Source organism: Myotis daubentonii, chromosome X (assembly GCF_963259705.1).
Source record: "Myotis daubentonii chromosome X, mMyoDau2.1, whole genome shotgun sequence".
NCBI classification, from domain to species: Eukaryota; Metazoa; Chordata; class Mammalia; order Chiroptera; family Vespertilionidae; genus Myotis; species Myotis daubentonii.
Window position 1 is genome coordinate 11018535 of NC_081861.1, and position 19835 is coordinate 11038369.

The window sequence follows — 19835 nt, forward strand, 5'->3', positions numbered from 1 at the left end:
AAACTCCAAATCCCGCCTCCGCCGCCGCCTCCTCCCCTCCCGTCGCCGTCTTCTCCGCCCCCTGCCCAGGAGGGGCACTGTCGCCGGCGGCGCGCAGGGAGGGAGCGGGGAGGGGCCGCGGCCTGCCCGGCGTCTCCCTCCACCTTCCCCACCCCCTTCCGCCTGCCTCCCACCTGCAAGCCTTTGCCTGCTCCTCCTGCGGAGGCCCCAGTCTGGATACCCACTGCAGCCCCCGGCCCCCAGCAGCCCTGCTGTGTGGGGACCACGAGCGTGGGGCACAGGAGTGGGGTAGGGAGCCCTGACCTATGCTGGGCCTGGGCTGGAGGAGGTTTGCACCAAAGAGTCTCTGCTGGCACCCCTGCTTCCCGCTAGAGAAGCGAAGGGGCACATGAGGACAGAGCCTGGCCTGCAGGGCCACCTCCTGCCGCCACAGGGGAAAGGGCCTAAGGTCCAGCTGAAGGCACTGCAAGTGCCTAGGGCCCTCCTGCACTGTCCTCTCACATACCAGATTCTGGCAAATTATAGCATCTGAGCCCTGGTGCTTGGAAAGGGTGGAGCCAGGACGTAGGGGGAGGGGTGGGAGGGGGTCGATGTGCACTAAAGGCCACGGCCTCCCCATCAAGGAACTCATTTTGTCCTTCCGCCGGTCTGGGAGTCAGAGGAGACTGTGCCCATGTCATAGTGATGGAAACTGAGGCAGTGGTTTCCTGGTGGTCACGCAATAACATCCCCCCGAGTGGGCTCAGACTGCTCAGTTCCAGAGCCACGGCTGAGTGCGGACAAGAAGGCCCACTGGTTCCTGGACTGTTCACTCCTGTGGGGAGGGGGAGGTCGGGGGAGCACATAGGGGCTCCCAAGCCTGTAGCGGGTGAGCTGGGTGAGCTGGGGCTCAGCCGTGGCATGAGCCATGAGGATGCTGAGAACCAGCATGAGGCCTTGGGCTACCAAGAGCTGGCTTCCGGCTGGGGGTTCCCTTCTCAGCCCAAGGAGATCAGTATGAGGGGAGGCCTGACTGAGATGACATCCAGAAAGGGATGGGCAGGGCTGGGATGCCAGCCACTCCATGGATGAGGGGCAGCCAAGGGAGGCCTGGCTGCCTGGCTGCTGGCTTGTGTCTGCGGCAGCGCTGATTCCCCTGAGTCATTACCCCTGGAAAAGAGAGGAGACAGCTTTGTCTCTGGTGCCTCAGTTTCCTCATCTATACATTTGGGGAGAGGGGACCTCTTGATCTCCAAGGGCCCTCCTAGTTTCATGGCAGTTTTAATCCACGATGCGTGAGTCAGGGCAGGGTCCTGCTTAGTAGGTGCATCTGCCAGATAGAGGCCCAGACAGCCCCCCCTCCCACCACCCCTCCACCCCCCGCCGGGGCCAGGCTATCTTTTCTCCTCTCCTTCAGCATCAGGGCTCTGGGGTCCAGTGTGGAGCCAAACCGCAACCGCCAAAACACCCGTGAGCAAACGAAACTGTGTGCAGGTCCTGCCCCTGGACCCTGTGCTGTGACAGCCCTGCCATTGTCCTGCAGTCCGGGGGCCTTTGCTAAGAAATCCTACGCTAAAAGCCCTGCCATACAGCAATAGGGCCATTTTATCGGCCCAAACATGCACGGAGACCAAAAAAGATGAGATTGGCTTCCACCCCTTTGGTGGTCCTCCCAGATGGTGGCTGTGCCCCTGGCCCGGGCACTTGGTTGCCCCCCTGGCAGAAGCTCAGTGAGCTGACTCACAGAGGAGTTTCTGGAAAGATTGGATAACCAACTCCCCCCTGCCCCCACCACCTTGTGCTTTTAGTGACTCAGGGCTGAACGGCTGGAGGAGGAACATTTGGATTGAATGATGCTGCCCCCCACCCCTGCAAAACTCCCACCCCAGCCCTCCCACAGCGCCTCTGCTCTCCAGGCAACCAGACCCGCCTGTGCTGGAGGAAAAGAAAGCGAACACAATGGCCAGGCCAGGCCAGGAGCTCCGCAGGCACAGGCCTGCTCCACCTCAGGAAATGGGACCTCCCTCCTCATCCCCAGAGACTAGCCTTGGCTAACAAGGCCTGGCCTGTGCCCTGTTGAGGAATAAAATGGAGAATTTTCTTGGAGTGGACTTGAGTGCGAGGCCAACCGTGGCCGAATTGAGGTTGTTTTAAAGGCACAGCTGGGCCGGCCTGGCGTGGCTCAGTGGTTGAGCGTCCACCTATGAACCAGGAGGTCACGGTTCGATTCCTGGTCAGGGCACATGCCCGAATTGCGGGCTCGATCCCTGCACAGCTGATCAACGATTCTCTCTCATCATTGATGCTTCTATTTCTCTCTCCCTCTTCATTCCTCTCTAAAATAAATAAAAATATACTTAAAAAAAATAAAGGTGCAGCGGGACTCCATCTTGGAAGCAGTCAAATCCATATGCTCAGGTGCCATCTGCTCCTCGCAGAAAACTCAGGTGGGATGACTGGGCAGCTCCAGCCCTCACCCCCTCCTCTGAGGCCCTGCCCCCTTTCCTAAGAGCACCCCAAGGCTCTCAGCGGGGCGCCAGGAACTGGCAGTCTTTCGCAAGGTGGAGGGGCAGAGAGCTGGGCCTTGCTTGGGAGGGAGAAGTCGTCAGCCTGGCCCAGCCAACTGCTTTGACACGCTGCACTGTGCTGGGCCTCGGCTGAAGGCACTGTCCCTGTTCAGGCGCACCTTTTCCAGGCCCTGATTCTGGGCCACGTGACACCTGAGCGAAGCTTTGAGGAGAGGCCCACCACCCCGTCTGGCCCCTGCATGGAGACCCTGCTCGCATCTGTGGGGCCCTGGCGCTTGGTTGCACCCACACCTGAGGCTTTAACTCTGGGTAACCGTGTGGTCCTACCGAGAGCAATAGCTGCAGCTGAAGTCATTTGCTCACATGACAACTGCCCCCCAGGCTGCCATCCTCCACCACTGCCCCTCCCCCCTTGGAGGCTCCTTAGGCAGCATTTTCTAGACCTGAGACCAGTTGCCATGCCTTCAGAAGCACATTCTAGGCCCTGCTCCCGAGCACCCCACCTGCCCGTGGCAGCTCCCATCGGAGCTACATCAGGATATTTGAAAGCCGAGGTGAAGGGGTGAGAGGCCGTGCCAGGCAGGAGCAGGGGGGAGTGAGGGAGGCGGGAGGGGAGGCCGTGAGCCAGCCTGTGCAGCGATTGATTTCCTGATTTCTGAGAGGCCGGGTCTTCAGGAGCCATTAACACCCCCCATTCCAGGAGGGCTCAGGTTCAGGGTCAATAACCTGGTTATAAACCCCCTCCAGCCAGCTGCACGGGTTCCTTCTCCTTGTCTTGTCCTCCCAAGCAGCGGCGCATGTGTGTGGATATACATTACAGATGATACAATCCTCAGACAAGGAGGGAGCCAGACACCCAGGCCCATTGGCTGGACAGGCAAAGGGAGGCGAGAGGGAAGAGGGGAGAGAGTGGGGAGCCCTCCAGCCCCCACGCTGTGGAAGGGGAGGAGAGAAGGAAGCTGTTGACTCCTGGCTGCCTCCTCCTACCACTTCCCTTCCCCTCCCAACACTGCAAGGCCCAGCCGGGGCCCCCATTGGCTCCCTGCACCCAGACCAAGGCCTGATGCCAGGCTGGGTCACGTGCTGCTCTGGGGTCAGGGTTCACCAGCACCTCTGTGCCTCCCCCGCATCCCGAGGTGGGGGGGTCTCCACCTTCTGGTTTGCTCTTGGATCATCTCTGTGGCCCCAGCCTTGGGCCGGGAAGCCCTAGTAAGTCTCTCATGGCAACTGAAATAATTGAGGGCAGGAGAGTGCTAAGGCCCAGGGCAGGGACTTGCCCAAGGCCCTCCAGCCTCATTGGTGAAGTTGGAGCCCAAATCCAGAGCTGCGGGTGGCAGGGATCACCTTCTAGGGCAGGAGTCAGATAGTGACAAAAGTGGGGACTGTGGCAGAGTCCTCAGGGCCCAGGCCTCAGGAGGGTGCCGTCCAGGGCCAGCTCACAGAGCTGCTTGGCTGAGGGGAGGGAGATGCAGGTGTGGCGCCCCTGGCTTGCAGGGAAGGCCCCATCCCAGATCCCTGGGGTGATGAGAACTGTAGCTCCTGGTCACCATGTGGATAATGAGGACACTGGGCACCACCATGCTATTACTAACCATTCCGGCAGCGTTTGATAAAGCTTCGAGATGAAGAAACTGAGGCACAGAGAGACAGGGTCAAGGACCGAGCCAGGCAAGCAGGTGCGGGGAAGAGACCCAGCCAGAGCAAGGAAGGGGGTGCCTCCCAGATAGCAAGAGGGGTCCTGGAGAGCTGCCCACGAAGTCTGAATTGACTGCAGAGAGGGCCCGGTCCACCTTTGCGTCCAGGCCAACGCCACCAGGGTGGGGCCCTAGGCCGTGGCTCCAGGGTGACACCCAGGCCTCTGGAGCAGGTGCGCCCCGGCCCAGATGAGGGCCTTTCCCTCTGTCACCCTTTCTTGGCCCTGCCCCCATCCTCTATGGAGCCCCCAGCTCCTGCTGCCCCCTCCCCACTTTCCTGCTTGAGAGTCTTGCCACCAGGATATTTCTGCCAACTCTGTGGGGATTTTCCGTCTAAATTTAGAGTAGCTATTACCCTGCTGCAGTACCTGCTTCCCACATTGGTGACTCATTTGCATCCTGAGAGCGCCCAGCCCAGATTTGAGACCACGTGACCTGCTGCCCCTAAGGGCCAGCCCCTGGGCAGAGAGAGGGCAAGAAGAGGGGGGCGGGGGGGGGCTAGGACCCATGGCAGCGAAGCCAGAGGGGTCAATCAGATCCATTGAGAGATTCCATTGGAGGGAAGAGGACAGCTAAGGCCCCTCGCTCAGGGTCAGGCATACAGCCTGGTCTCCACACTGGCCTAGCGGCGGGGAAGGGGGGCTGGGATGAGTCACTGAGCCCCTTGCAGGGGTCCTCACTGTCCTGCTTGGAGATGACTGGAATTCCTCAGTCCCACTGTCTCCTGTCTCATCCTGAACCCTCAGCATTGGGTGAGTGCTCGGCACCTGCCAGCTGGTCCCCCTCCCCCATTGCCAATGCCATTTCGTTAAGGCTCATGGCTCTAGGGTCCTGTTTGACTCCGCTGTCACCAACCTGGAGCAGTGATCCGAGACTGGTCTTCTAGCAGTAGAAGCCCCTCTTCATGGGACCCCCACTCTGGGCCAGCTTGGGGTGGGACCATGAGGGTGACATGGAGCCCAATTGTTAACCTGCCGATGGAGAGCTGGCCTGAGCCACAGGGACTGTGGTCATGACCTCAGCTTCCCTGTGGCATTCTGGCCCATGCTCTGCAGTCACAGAAGGGAAAGCGGGGTGGAGTTGGGTTTGGGGTCCCCAAGGCTATGAGGCTAGGGGGGCTTGCCAAGCATCAGAGCAAAGTTGCTGTGATCTGGGGGCGGACTCCTATTGCTCCCGCTCTGGGTCCTGGCCCGTCCGCTGTGGCTGGCCAGGCTCTACAGGTTCCAAGTATCCAGAAGTTGTTTTCAGGTAGGGGGGCTTGTGGTGCCCGGAATGCTATCTCCTTAGCCATGCCTGCCCTTCCCCCATGGCTCTCATCACCATGTCTCCTTGCCACCGCTCACCCCTGTCCTCCCAGCACCAGCCTTGCCTCCGCCCAAGTGCCTAAATGGCTCTCAAAATCCCGTGACACCCGAGCCTTCCGAGTGGAGGCACCCCTGTGGCCCGCCTCTCTCCTAAGCTCCGGGTGCTGTACGTTCTCCCACACCCACCACCCAGATCCCAGTGCCAGTTAGTGTCACCTGGCTTCCCAAGGTGACTTGTCCACCTTCCTGTCAAACTCCAGGGTCTTTGAGGCTCTTCCTCCCAGCCACCTTCCACTCCCCCAGGGGCACATCCACTCCTGGGGCCTTTGCTCTGGGCTCATTGCCTCCCTCCCGCCATGTCAGCCCTCATCTGAGCCCTTGCTTCTCAGTGCTTCTCTGCTGACCCAGGCCCCATCTCTACTTGGAGCCCTACGGTCTGCCTGTAGAATCCCTTACTTGTTCCTAGCCACCTTCCTTCCCACAATCCTCAGCGGCCACTCCCAACCTCCACCAGCCTCCTGCAGCCCAGTTCAGGCCAGCCTCTCCCATCATCAAGGGCCTTCAGGTGAGAGCTGCTTGGACTTTGTGCCCCTTCTTCCTCCAAACCCCCAGCAGCTGTACCCTGCCACCTGTGTCCAGGCTCAGAAGAGGCACCGCTTCAGTCTTGCTGTCACTCAGACCCTCTGTGCCCTCCTGCTGACACACTCACCCGCTCTGCCCTCCACGACGTCCCATGTGCCCAGTTTTCTTCCCATTCCCCTGGCCTGTTGTCCCATCTCTCTCAGGCCCCGCAACCCTCACTCATCTCCCTTCTATGATCTCACTGGATGACCTCAGCTGTTTTCTTGGGTGATGACCATGACATCAGCATCTCCTGGGGCCACGCCCACAGCTCCAACTGCCAGCTGGCCATGGCCACTTGGATGCCCATGGCCTTTCACATGAATTGTGTCTCACAGGGAGCTCGCTGTCTCCCCTCCAGTCACCCAAATCGCGACCTCAGGGGTCACATTCAGTTCGCCTCTCTCTCCACCTCCCTCCCATTGCCAGTTTCTGCTGAGTTTACCAGCTAAAGAGCTGGCAAGTGTCTTACTTCCTGTCCCTGACCAGGCCCTACCTCCTCCTCACTGTCCAAAGCCTCCAAGCTCAGTCCTCCCACCCCTCCCCCACATGGTGGACACGGTGATTGTCCTAAAGCGGAGGCCCTCAGGCACTCCCCTTCTCAATACGTTTCAATGGTTCCCAGCAGCCTTGAGAACAAAGTTCAAGCGCTGTGGCCAGCTCACACGCCCTGTGTGACCGCTCCTGCCCTGCTCTCCCAGGTCACTCCTCCAGGCCCAGACTGCTGCAGGCGGCTCCCAGAATGTACCAGGATGCCTCCTGTCCGTTTGTCTTATTCTAAATAAACTCACAATGTGAGTTTCCAGGTAGACGTATATTTTGTGTGGCTACTCTTCAGCCTGCTCTCTGCCCCCAGTTCACTCGCTCTCGGCCCGCGTGTAAAAACATTCCCGCCATCCATCATCCTCCAAAGTCTTTGCCTGCCATGCCTGTTGCCTCTCACATCATAGCCCCCATCTGCCTGGCATATCACTTTGTACCCTTCGCTGGGACCGCCTGGCACAGGCTGCTGTGTCCTCCCAGCCCTGGACCCCTGCAGTCCTTGGCCGGGGAGCCACCTCTTCGAGTTGATAGGATGTTTGGAGGAGAGGGGCCATGTCATGTTGGCATCTGTCTCCAGCACTTTGCAGCCAGCCTGGCTCTGGAATGGGGCTCAACCCCGCACCCCCTCTTGGAACCCCTGGGCCTGCACTGGGCCCCGCCCTTATCCTCACCGGGCTGTTTCTTGGCTTGGGGCCCTGGCACGCAGGGTGCCCCCTGCCTGCGGAGCTCTCCCCTCCTCCCCCACAGCTCAGAGCACGTGCCTCGGGTGTCACCCTGCTCTCCTCTCATGTGTTGTAGGACTTCCCTGTCATCTCATGCTTTTGAAATATATATATATTTTTTTATTGATCTCAGGGAGGAAGGGAGAGAGATAGGAGATAGAAACATCAATGATGAGAGAGAATCATTGATTGGCTGCCTCCTGCACACACCCCCACTGGGGATCAAGTCCTTAACCTGGGCACGTGCCCTTGACCGTGAATCGAACCATGACCTCCTGGTTCATAGGTCGATGCTCAACCACTGAGCCACCCTGGCTGGGCCCTGTCATCTTGTTTTGTGCCCGGCCAGCTGGCGAGCCCCAGACACTGCGGGTGCCTCTGTGCTCTAGTGTACCTGGCATTGGGCCTGGGCACCACCAGTGATTCCTGAATGAATGCTGTTGAGTTGGGCAGTTGTGTAATCCCACGCGGACCTTCAGGGCACTGTGCTCTGTGCCTGGCCCTGAGCTAGTCCATCGGAGTACAGAGAGGACCAGGAACCCGGCCCGCCTCTGGCATATGGCCATGTGTGGGACTTGTGGCACATGCCACTATCCAGGGCTGGCCACCTGGTTGGTCCTGTGGCTCCTGCCACTTGCCCCGCCCCTGCCCTGCCGTGGGGCCACTCCCCTCCTCTCCCCTCACTGTTGGCACACGTCATCCAGCCTCCTTATTCCTACGGCCCTGTCCTGCCTCCAGATGAGGACTCTGAATTCCTGGGGTGGCACCCAGATACCCACCTTTGAGCCCTTTTTCTGGGCTCTGGTGTACCCACAGCCTGCAGGCGTTATTGGATGGCCTCGATGGCCTACTGGCCCCAGGTATTCCCCAGCCTCCTCTCCCACTGCCCCTCACCTGCCCACCGCATCCCGATGCCACCCCAGGCAGTCGCTGGGGCCCGTGGCTGCTCCTGTCCCCCCCTTTGTTTCTGCTCCGAGGGCTGACTGTGTGCTTTCCCAGGATGGGGTTGGCTGTCCCCGCCCAGCCCCGAGGTGCTTGCTGGGCATGTGCTGAGGAGGAAAGGTGGACGGGTGAGGGAGGAGAACGAGCTGCCATGTCATAGCATCGGTGGTCCCGGGGACACCTCTGCTGCAGGTTCCATGACCAGTCAGCCGCGGGCCTCCGTTACTGAGGAAACCATAGCTTCGCCTGAGTGCTTGTCATCTGGGAGTAAGGAGATAAGCACAGCACCTCTGAGAAGGACGAGGGACAGAGTGTGCATGCGACTGCACAGAATTCCACTGGGAGGATGCACGCCTGCGCACCGGGAGCCTGGCTGAGTCCCAGGGCTCTGCAGGGGTCCTGGGGTAGGAGCTGCTGCACACACTGCAGGCCTAAGGGGGAGACGGGAGGCACTTGCTGGCTTGGACTTGGCACCGCTGTGGCAGCAAGTAGGGGGTCTCTCCCTCTCCCTCTCCCTTATTCTCTCTTAAAAAAAAATCAATAAAAACATATTTAAGCCTGGCTGGTATGGCTCAGTGATTGTTGTGTGTTTTTTTAAAAATATTTTTAGGTAAGAGAATTTTATTTACAGAAAAGTCACAAAGATAAACAAAATTTTATTAACACAATTTCGTTAGTAATAATGAACAGACAAATGGTTTAATACATATCACTTGATATGTGATACATGTTAAAAGAGTTTTCTACTTTTATCCATTTGGGTTTTTTTTATATTTCAATTTTTAACAAATCTAGAAATAAGGCAGTATACATGGGGCATATTTACTAAATACTTTTAAATTATGCTTCCTTCTACATCAGATACAAAGTGAATTTTAAAACCATCTGCATATTAAATGGCCTTTTTATTATAATCCCTAAATTTAACAGAGTTAAGCAACAAACAGGTTGAACCTAAGAACAGTTCGATTCCTGGTCAGGGCACATGCGTGGGTTGTGGGCTCAATCCCCAGTGTGGGGCGTGCAGGAGGCAACCGTCAACGATTCTCTCTCATCATTGATGTTTCTCTTTCTCTCTTTCTCCCTTCCTTTCTGAAATCAATCAAATTCAAACAAAACAAAACAAAAACGTATTTTAAAAAACTGGTATAACTGCAAGGAGCCAGGGCAGTCACACAGTGTCTACACGTGGGTGTGCACCAACTTTCACGGGTGTAAATACACCTCCCGAGCCACCTAGGCAGATGGGGGGGGGGGGAGGCGGTGAGGAGGAGGGCAGGGGTCGCCTGCAAAGGTTGAGACACATTGTCTCATGCACGCATGCGCACATGCCCAAGCTCAAATGTGTATAGAACTTGCTACGGTTTAAATTGAGTCTCCCTCCCCTCATACCCTGAAGTCCTAATCTCTGTACCTGTGAATGCGGCCTTATTTGGACACAGGATCGTTGCAGATGTAATTAAGATGAGGTCATACCGAGTGGTATGGGCCTCTAATCTAATCCGACTGGTGTCCTTATGAGAAGCTGAAAAAAGGGACATTTGGACACAGACACACAGAGAGAGGACCCCATGGGAAGATGGAAGCAGGAGAACCAAAGAGCAAACACACCACCAGAAGGTGGGGAGACACCTTGAGCAGATCTTACCCCTGCGCCTTCCGAAGGAGCCCTGCCCTGCTGCCGACTTGACCCCGGACTTCTGGGCCACGCCTGTTGTTTTAAGGCACCTCGTTCGTGGGACTTTGCTATGGCAGCCCCTGGAAGCTCAGATAGAGCTTCACTGTTTTCTTTCTTGTCTGTTGTATCATTTAATGCCCAAGTAGCCCTATGAGCTGGATGCTCAACATTTCAGTAACATTCAGAACATATGAATGGACTTGCTCAGAATAATTCGGTCAGGTTGAGGTAGACCCAAGGTTCAGTGCAACTCTTATGTAGTTATTTATTTTTAATCTTCACCTGAGGATATTTTTCCATTGATTTGTAGAGAGAGTGGGAGAGGGAAAGACAGAGAGAAAAACTGATGTGAGAGAAACACATCAATTGGTTGCCTCCTGTATGAGCCCCAACCAGGGTCTGGGCAGGGGAGGAGCCTGCAACCAAGGTATGTGCCCTTGACTGGAATCAAACCTGACACCCTTCAGTCCGTTGGCTGATGCTCTATCCACTTGAGACAAACTGGCTAGGGCCAGTGCAACTCTTCTGATTTTAAATCTAGATCCAGTGAAACGTAAGAGCTCTAAAGTTTCCCAGCTTCCTTCTATCAGCAGATTTTAATTTTATTTTAAAGAGCATATTTCTTAAGCTTTGGGCCTGACAGATACTGGTGATTGAGCAAGTCAAGGCAAATTGTCCACCCTTACTCTATGCACTGTCTTCCTTCTGATAAATTAATTCCTTTCTAGGAAAAGAAACAGCCAATCTTTCTGTTTTTGCTATAAATGTCCCTCCTCGGCATTGCTTTAGCTGCATCTCACAAATTTTGCTATGTTGTAGTTTTATTTTAATTTATTTAGGTGTATTTAAAAGTTTTTCTTCAGCCCTAACCGATTTGGCTCAGTGGATGGAGCGTCAGCCTGTGGACTGAAAGGTCCCAGGTTTGATTCTGGTCAAGGGCATGTACCTTGGTTGTGGGCACATCCCCAGTAGGGAGTGTGCAGGAGGCAGCTGATCGATGTTTCTCTCTCATCGATGTTCCTAACTCTCTATCCGTCTCCCTTCCTCTCTGTAAAAAAATCAATTAAACATATTTTAAAAATATTTTTTTTCTTCAGACCTTCTCTTTGCCCTATGGATTGTTTAGAAGTGTGTTGTTTAGTTCCCTAGTGTTTGGAGATTTTTGTTATCTTTTTGTTATTGATTTTTAGTTTGATACTGTTGTGACTAGAGAACACACTCTGATGAGTCCAGTTCTTTTCAATTTGTTGAGGCTTGTTTTCTGGCCTGGGATACGGTCTAGCTGTGGCATGAGTACTTGTAAACAATAGGTATCTACTGTTGTTGGGTAGAGTGTCCTGTAATGCCCATTCGATCTTCTTTATTGATGGTGATGTTGACTTTTTCTACATCCTTGCTTATTTTCTCTCTAGTTGGGTGGAGTGTTGAAGTCTCCAACTGTAATTGTGGATTTGTTTATTCCTCCTTTCAGTTATACCAGTTTTTAAAAAATCGTTTTTGGTTGATTTTTTTTTTTTTTAGGAGACAGGAAGGGAGAGGGAGAGACCTCTTACTTGGAATAGAGCCTTTAACCCAGGCAGATACCTTGACTGGGAATTGAACCAGTGACCTTTTGGTGGATGGGACAGTGCTCAACTAACTGAGTCACACCAGCCAGGGCCAGTTCTACCAGTTTTTGCTTCACATATTTTGCAGCTTTGTTGTTCAGCAAATGCACATAACGAGCGCAGTGTTCTTGGTGGAGTGACCTTTATCCTACGTTTGTTGAAATTAATTTTTCGATATTTATTCAGATGTATTTTCTTTTTTACCAGTTATAGTTTTCATGATGTGGGCGGCCTAGCAGCAGAAGATGGTCTTGGAGGGAAAGGGAATGCCACTCAAAAGAGACAGTTTTTGCTTTGACTCTAGACCCAGATTGAGGAAAAGGAAGGGCAGCCTGCACTCTCCTCTCCCCCTCACATGGAAAAGGGAGAAAGCCACCAGTAACCATTCCTACTTGCTTGGGAGCTCCAATATAGGTGAGGCGTGGTGGGGCTGGGCTTTTAATATATATATATTTCAGAGAGGAAGGCAGAGATAGAAACATCAATGATGAGAGAGAATCATTGATCAGCTGCCTCCTGCACGCCCCCACACTTGGGGCCAAGCCTACAACCTGGGTATGTACCCTGACTGGGAATCGAACCATGACCTCCTGGTTCATAGGTTGATGCTTAACCACTGAGCAACACTGGCCAGGTGGGGCTAGCTAGGGGTTCCAGGAAGAGGTGTTTGCTTATTCCACCTCAAAGACTGAGCCAGGTTTAACAAGCACCAGCTGTTCATAGTTGACATGGACACAGGTCCTTATTCTTACTTGATGGCATTTCTTTCAACCTTGCTCTGAATTTCAGCTTTTCCTAAATATACATTCCAACATAGTAATTGAAGATTAGCTATGTTAACTAAGAGCTTATCTTTAGGGAGGAAGAGTAATATAGTTGGCATCCAACACATGTCTGTGGAATGAATGAATGAACTGACTCAACTGGTTTCCAGAGATATTTTAGGTCTGAGGGTTATTCCTGACATGGTAGCTGAGGGCCTGGGAGGAAGAGGACTGCCTTCAAGAAGTGGCCCACAAAATCCATGGATAGGGGGACCAGGGAAAGCTCCAAAGAGGCAGGGCCCTGGAACTGAGACTTGAAATAGTTCATCAGCCTGACCGGTGTGACTCAGTGGTTGAGCGTCGACCTATGAACCAGGAGGTCATGGTTTGATTTCCCGTCAGGACACATGCCGGGTTGTGGGCTCGATCCCCAGTGTGGGGCGTGTAGGAGACAGCCAATTAATGATTCTCTCTCCTTACTGATGTTTCTCTCTCTCTCCCTCCCTTCCTCTCTGAAATCAATAAAAAATATATTAAAGGAAAACAAGAAATAGGAGTTCACCAGGTGGAGCATGGGAAAGAGCATGGAGGCATGAAAATGCTTAAATCCGGTCAGGGCCTTTCCCTGTGGCACGTACCCATGTGTGTATATGAGGCTGGAGGCGCAGGAGAGCCGGACATACATGGCCACACAGCTGCTACATCAGAGGAGAACACTTGGGGAGGGAGAGAGTAGAGGCTGTCCCCTTTGTTCAGCAGCCTCAAGATGCATCCTGAATGCCAGTTCCCAGAGCCTCTCTCTCACACACACACACACACACACACACACACACACACACACACACACACACGGCTGTTTGCCTCTGCAGGTCCGTCAGGTAGAAAGCAGACATGTTTGTCCTTGGAGGTGCCCCTCAGCGCTGCCTCTCACCCTGACATGGGCCCCTTGTTGCTGGCAGCCTTGGGCTAGCCCCTCCCCTTGTCCCCTCTTATGCCGGCTCCTGGCTCTCTGGACCCTCCAAGGGCTGGGTGAGGGGAGGCCAGAGGAGGCAGAGCAGGGCCCAGCAGGCCTGGGCCGGATGAGGTGGGGTGGAGCAGGCCTGCTGGGGGAGGGAGAGGGGGAGGTTTCCATTGACCCACAGCAGGAATAGCTACCACCCTGGGGCAACAGGATGGCGTGGTGATCAAATGATTTTTACCCATTATGTGTAGCAAAGGCAGGTGTGTGTGTGTGTGTGTGTGTGTGTGTGTGTGTGTCCCAACCTTCACTCAGCCCCTCAGGGGACTGCTGGAGGGGAGAGGACCACAGCCTTCAAGAAACCCCCAAGCAGCCCAGCCGGTGTGGCTCAATGGTTAAGCATCCACCTATGAACCAGGAGGCTACGGTTCGATTCCCGATCAGGGCACATGCCCGGGTTGCAGGCTCGATCCGCTGTGGGGGGTGTGCAGGAGGCAGTCGATCAATGATTCTCTCTCATCAATGGTGTTCCTTTCTCTCCCTCTCCCTTCCTCTCTGAAATCAACAAAAAAATATTTTAAAAAAGACTCCACCTCCCCCAAGCAGCTTGCATTCGTGTGGAGAGATAAGAAGTGGACAGGCCTGGAAGGTATCTGGGAGGAAGGGAAGCGATTGCACCTGGACCCGCATTAGAGGCGGGCGGGTGAAGGGAGCCAGGCATTCCAGGATGGCTCAGCTGCATGGCGACAGCCCTTGGCGGACGTGGCTATGTGCAAGTGAGGCTAGTCTGGGCTGGAGGACGCCAGGCCTTTCCAGAGCATCCCTGTGAGATGGCAGGTGGGAGGTGGGGCCACAGATCTGGGGCTCATCTGCAAGCCTGGGCTGGGCGCAGGGAGTATAGGCAGTGGGAGACTGCCCTAGGTTCAGCGCCTGGCTTCCTTCCTGCAGCCCCTGGAGGCTCCTGGCCGCTGTCCTCTGGGATCCAGCTCCCATCCCGCCTGACCTTTGCACCGAGTTGACGCACATGCCTTTTCTTCTGGTTACGACCTTGCTTCCCCTTGACTCTGCCTCCAATGTGGGCAAATGCCTGGAGCAGTCGCTGTCTGGGCCTGCCTCTGCCCCAGGACCCTGCTTTCCTCATATGATCCTCGTAGATACCTTCCAACCCACACTGGCTTTGACCTGTCCCACAGAGGACCAGGCGCTGACTTGGGAACTCAGAACTTCCGGGAAGCCCCCCAGAAGCCTGAGCCCAGCTTGGAGGCCCCCCTGCGGGTCCCCCCAGCAGAGCGGGCCAGCTGCCTGTCCCGATCGGTGCAGACGTGGGCCGAGATTCCGAATCTGGGCTCGGAATCTGGGCTCGCTGCCCTCCGGGCTCCGGCCCTGCCTCCAGCGGTGAGGCCACTTCCCCCAGAGCAGGTCGGGCCACCTGCCACGAGGAAGGGAAGTGGACGGAGATGAGGTGGGGCCGGGGGGCCCTGTGTGGGCTACAGCTGACAGCGTCCTTGGGCTTTCAGGAGAACCTTCACTCTTCTATCCACCGCATGGCATCCACTCTCTGCAGGCACCGCCTAGACCCCTGTCTCCCTTTAAAAATATATTTTTTTATTAATTTCAGAGAGGAAGGGAGAGGGGGAGAGAGAGAGAAACATCAATGATGAGAGAGAATCATTGATCGACTGCCTCCTGCACGCCCCACACTGGGGATCAAGTGTCCTGACTGGGAATCAAACTGTGACCTCCTGGTTCATAGGTCAGCGCTCAACCACTGAGCCATGCCGGCCGGGCCCCCTGCCCCTTTTGAAGTTGACCCAGGGCCTCCTTAGGCCTGGCTTCCCCACTGCTGGTTCACCCCCCCCTCCCCCCCCGGACCCCTTCTCCAGGCCCCTTCCCTGCTGAGGCTTTGATGTTAACTTGCCCCAGGAAGAAGCTGCCTCTGGCCTGGCTAGTTCCCCGGCACCCTAGCTGCCTCGCCTGCCCATCCTGGGCAGGTACCTCAGATGAGGGAGAATGGAGCCAGTCAGCTGGGGAGAGGGCCAGTACCCCACTTTTCCTCCCCAATGCCTCCTCACCCACTTCCCCAACACCCCAGGAGGAGGAGGACCCCTGCAGTGCCTTCCTCACCCCCTTGACTGTGGTCTGCTGGGCCATGGCCCCTTCATATGTGGCCCTAGTGCTTAGTGATCATTAGCGCAGAGGCCACTGCCCCTACTGGTGGCCCAAGAGACCTGACCACAGGGAAGAGACTTGGATTCAGGACAACAAGGAGGTGGAGCAGGACTTGGGTGACATGTTCCCAGGGGCCCCCAAGCTCAGACTGTGTGGCTTTGAGTGGGAGGCCACTTGTACCTGGACACTGTCAGCCACACCCTGATCCCCAGGCCACCCCTCAAAGAGGGAGAGGGCACAGCAGCCATGTTGTGGTGGCAGTGGCCCATTGCCAGGGCTGTCTAGACCAGCCTCTGTTCCCTGCACTTGCAGGGAATGTTGGGCCTCATCATTCATTCATCAAATTGTGAAGCACCTTTGATGAGTCTCTTCATTCATTCATCAAATAGTGAGGCACCTATGATGGGCCACTCACTGTGAAGAAAACCAAGTGGCTTGTCATGGTGCTGACATTCAACCAGGGCAGCCAGGTGGTTACCCAGATAAAGAGCACCCTTGCAGAGCCCCTTGGAGCCATGTGGTTGTGGCAGGTCCCTGATTCTCTAATCCCGTGCTCTCTGGTGACTGGTGGGCTCTGGGTGGCTACCTCCATGGAGCTGTGAGGCTGTCCTGGGTCTGGAAGCTCTGAGCACCTAGCTTCATGGTGAGTTTGGGTTCTTGTAAACCTGCCTACCCCCAAAGGGGCGGTGCTGGTGCTCAGGCTAGCATGAACCCTTCTGTAGAGTTCGGCCCCACTTGAGTCCCCCCAGCCCTCCCCTCCTTGTGCCTTGGATTGAATGAACATTCTATGTCTCTTGGCTATGACCTTTACTCCTCTGGCTCACAGTGCCGTCCCCCAATCTTTTTTTAAAAAATTTTTTTTTATTGATTTCAGAGAGGAAGGGAGAGGGAGAGAGGAAGAGAGAGAGAGAGAGAGAGAGAGATAGAAACATCAATGATGAGAGAGAATCATCCATTGGCTGCCTCCTGGACGCCTCCTACTGGGGATCAAGCCCGCAACCTGGGCCTGTGCCCTTGACTGAAATCGAACCTTGGATCCTTCAGTCCGCAGGCTGATGCTCTACCCACTGAGCCAAACCAGCTAGGGCCCATCCCCCAATCTTGACACACAAACCCAAGGACACCTCAGAGAACCGGTCTGTCAGACTCTTCTGCTCCCCCCGCCCCTAGTCAAGGTCAGAGATCATGGAGCTGAAACTGCAGACAGATGGACAGATAGATGGGCTGTCAGGCCTGTGGGAGGGGGGCGGGGTCATGGCAGAGAGAAAGAAAAGGGAGATGGGCTGCTGAAAGGCCAGGTGCCATGAGGACTGAGCTGTGACCACCAGGTTTGGTGGCACAGAGGGCACTGGTGACCTTGGCCAGAGCAGTGTCAGTGTGGGTAGCAGAGGTCTGTAAGAAAGGTGGCATCTAGAGGAGGCTCCCATGTGCCCTTGCCCCTCCTTCCCTGGGGCTCAGACCTCACAGTCAGTGACAATGGGCTGGCCACTTATGGAACGAAGGTTCAAGGCTCTTGTCCTTCAGGCCAGGAGCAGCACCCACGGCCCGGGCCTGTGTAGGTCAGGCTGGCTCGCCAGGCACCCTGCTGTGAGGCCTGGCGGGCTTGCTGTGGCCAGTGGCCCTCACCCTCCTGTGTGCATAAAGGGGCTCTTTCTCTTGTCCCTGTTTCTCTCACTGTAGGCGTGTCCTGGGGCCGCCCTAACAGAGGACCACAACCGGGAGCCTGAAACAGCAGTAATGCCCTCTCGCACGGTGCTGGGGGCCAGACGATGAAACTCAGGCTGGGAGGGCCTCTGAGGCTCCAGGGCAGAGTCCATCCTGCGTCTTCCAGTTTCTGGGGGCTCCAGGCAGTTCTTGGCTTGTAGACACCACTCCCAACACTGCCTCTACCGTCACGTGACCTTTTTTCTGGTTCTCTTCTGTGTCTTATCATTTTTTTAAAATATATTTTTGTTGGTTTCAGAGAGGAAGGGAGAGGGAGAAAGAAACATCAATGATGAGAGGGAATCATGGATCGGCTGCCTCCTGCACGTCCCACACTGGGGATCGAGCCTGCAATCCAGGCATGTGCCCTGACTGGGAATCGAACTGTGACCTCCTGGTTCATAGGTCATCGTTTAACCACTGAGCTATGCCGCTGGGCTCTTCTGTCTCTTATAAGGATACTTGTCATCGGATTTTGGGCCACTCGGGTCATCGGGATGATCTCAGCTCTAGATCCTTAACCTCATCTGCAAGGCCCTCTGTCCTGATAAGTCACATTCACAGGCTCTAGGATGTAGAAATAGCTGGGGGGGGGGGGCACCATTCACCACCACACCCATTGTGGGTCACATTCTCAGGCCGCCCAGCTCTGAGGATAAGGGCTTGGGGGAGGGGTTCCTGGGTGGCCCCAGTTGTACTGGAGGATGGGGCCCACACTGTGGCTGTGTTATGCTCTGTGGGGTGGCTGTTCTTGGGTGAAGATGTGAAGGTGTGAAAGGGACAACCGCCGCCTAGCCAATTTGGCTCAGTGGGTAGAGCATCGGCCCACGCACTAAAGGGTCCTGGGTTCCATTCCAGTCAAGGGCACATACCTCGGTTGCAGATTTGATCCCTGGCCCTGGTCAGGACACGTGCAGGAGTCAACCAATCGATGTATCTCTCTCACATTGAAGTTTCTCTCTGTCTCTCCCTCTCCCTTTTACTCTCTCTAAAAATAAATGGAAAAATATCCTCAGGTGAGGATCTGGCTATGGGGAACTGGGTGTCCTCCTTCTCCCCGTCACCGACCCATTGTCCAGCACAGAGCTGGACAGGAGTCCCCTCTTCAGAGTGGCCTGGGTGTGTCTGGCTGGGAAGGCACACAGGTTGGTGTTTGAGGTCTCTGGTGGCTGAGAGGGGGGTGGGCATTGAAGGATTGGAGTGGCCAGCAGGGCAGGGCCGGGGCCCCTGCAGAGGGGCTGCTCTCAGGCAAAGCAAGGACAGGCCATTGGGAGGGACAGGAGGAAGTGAGGCACAGCTGGGGTGGTGGGTTCTGTTGCCTCAGGAAAACATGGGGCCCAGGGGAGGACAGGAGGGGGAGGAGGAGCATGGAGTCTGAAGGTACAATCCTCTGGACCCTTGAGCAGGGTGGAAGAGGGACTGGCCATATCCTGAGAAACTACACGTAGGCTCCCCTCTGTCCTGCCCCCAACCCTTGGCTCACGAGGTTGCCCCACCCGGAGGCTGCTGCCCTTACAACCTCAGCCCGCTCCAGCGCTTCCTCTGTAAGCCCAGGGCTCTGTTCTGCCCGCTCCCTCCGATCCCCCCATCCTTGAAAATTATGCAGCCACGTAAAGGCCACTCACAGTTAAGCCATGCAAGCGTGGTTACTTTTCTTCTCTGCACAGCATTTTGTTTTCCCAGGAGTTAATAATTGTCCTTTGGCTGGCTGTTTGCTTAGCTTCCCATGCACTTATCACTAATTCAACCCCAGACTCGTCCCGGTGTGTAAATGTTCTCTCAAGACGTTCAAACACACCAGGCATTCTGGTGATTTCATCGCCAAGGAAATCTCTCACGGCGGAGCCCTGGCCAGCTGCCGTGCCCCTGTCCCTGGCATCCTGGCTCTCCCCTGGCCTTTTACTGGGGACTCCCCCCAGGTCGGGTCCCCCAGTTTCTCCCCTCCCCCAAGTTGGAGCCCCCAGTTTCCCCTCACCCCATGTTAGAGCCCTCATTTTATGGTCTTTTTTTTTTTTTTTTTTAAAGCTTGTGTTTACGTAATGCTTGTGTAAAGTTTAAAAAATATGTTTAAGCCGGAGATCAGGAGCCCTGGCTTTTGATGCCTGGCTCGGCCTCTGCTATTCAGTGTGGCCTTGAGCAGGCCTCTCCCTCCCTAAGTCTTGCTTCTATTATCTATAGAACCACAGGTTTAGACTGGGGTTATTCATTAATCCTTCATTTATTCATTCAACAGACATTGGTTTAGCAGTGCCTCTTAAGAAAACTGTTTATCATGGAAAATGTCAACCAAAAGCAAAGGGAGGGAGAATGGTTAATGAAGCCCCGAGGACCCATCAGCCAGTGTCAACAATGATCAACAATTTGCTTGTATTTTTCATTTAGATCCTTCTTTTATTTCCCAGAGTCGTTCTGGGAATTTCTTATTTTGAAATATTGTAGCTAGGGTCATAGGAAGTTGCAAAGAAAGGGGCAGGAGGCCGGCGCCCCTCTCCCCGGCTCCCCAGCCTCAGCCTCTCGCACGTCCTGCAGATGAGACCGGCGTCATCCCAGAGCGGCTCCTCGTTGCATGTGTGCGCATGCGTGTGCGTGTGCCTCTGCACTCCCATCGCCCCTGTGGATCTA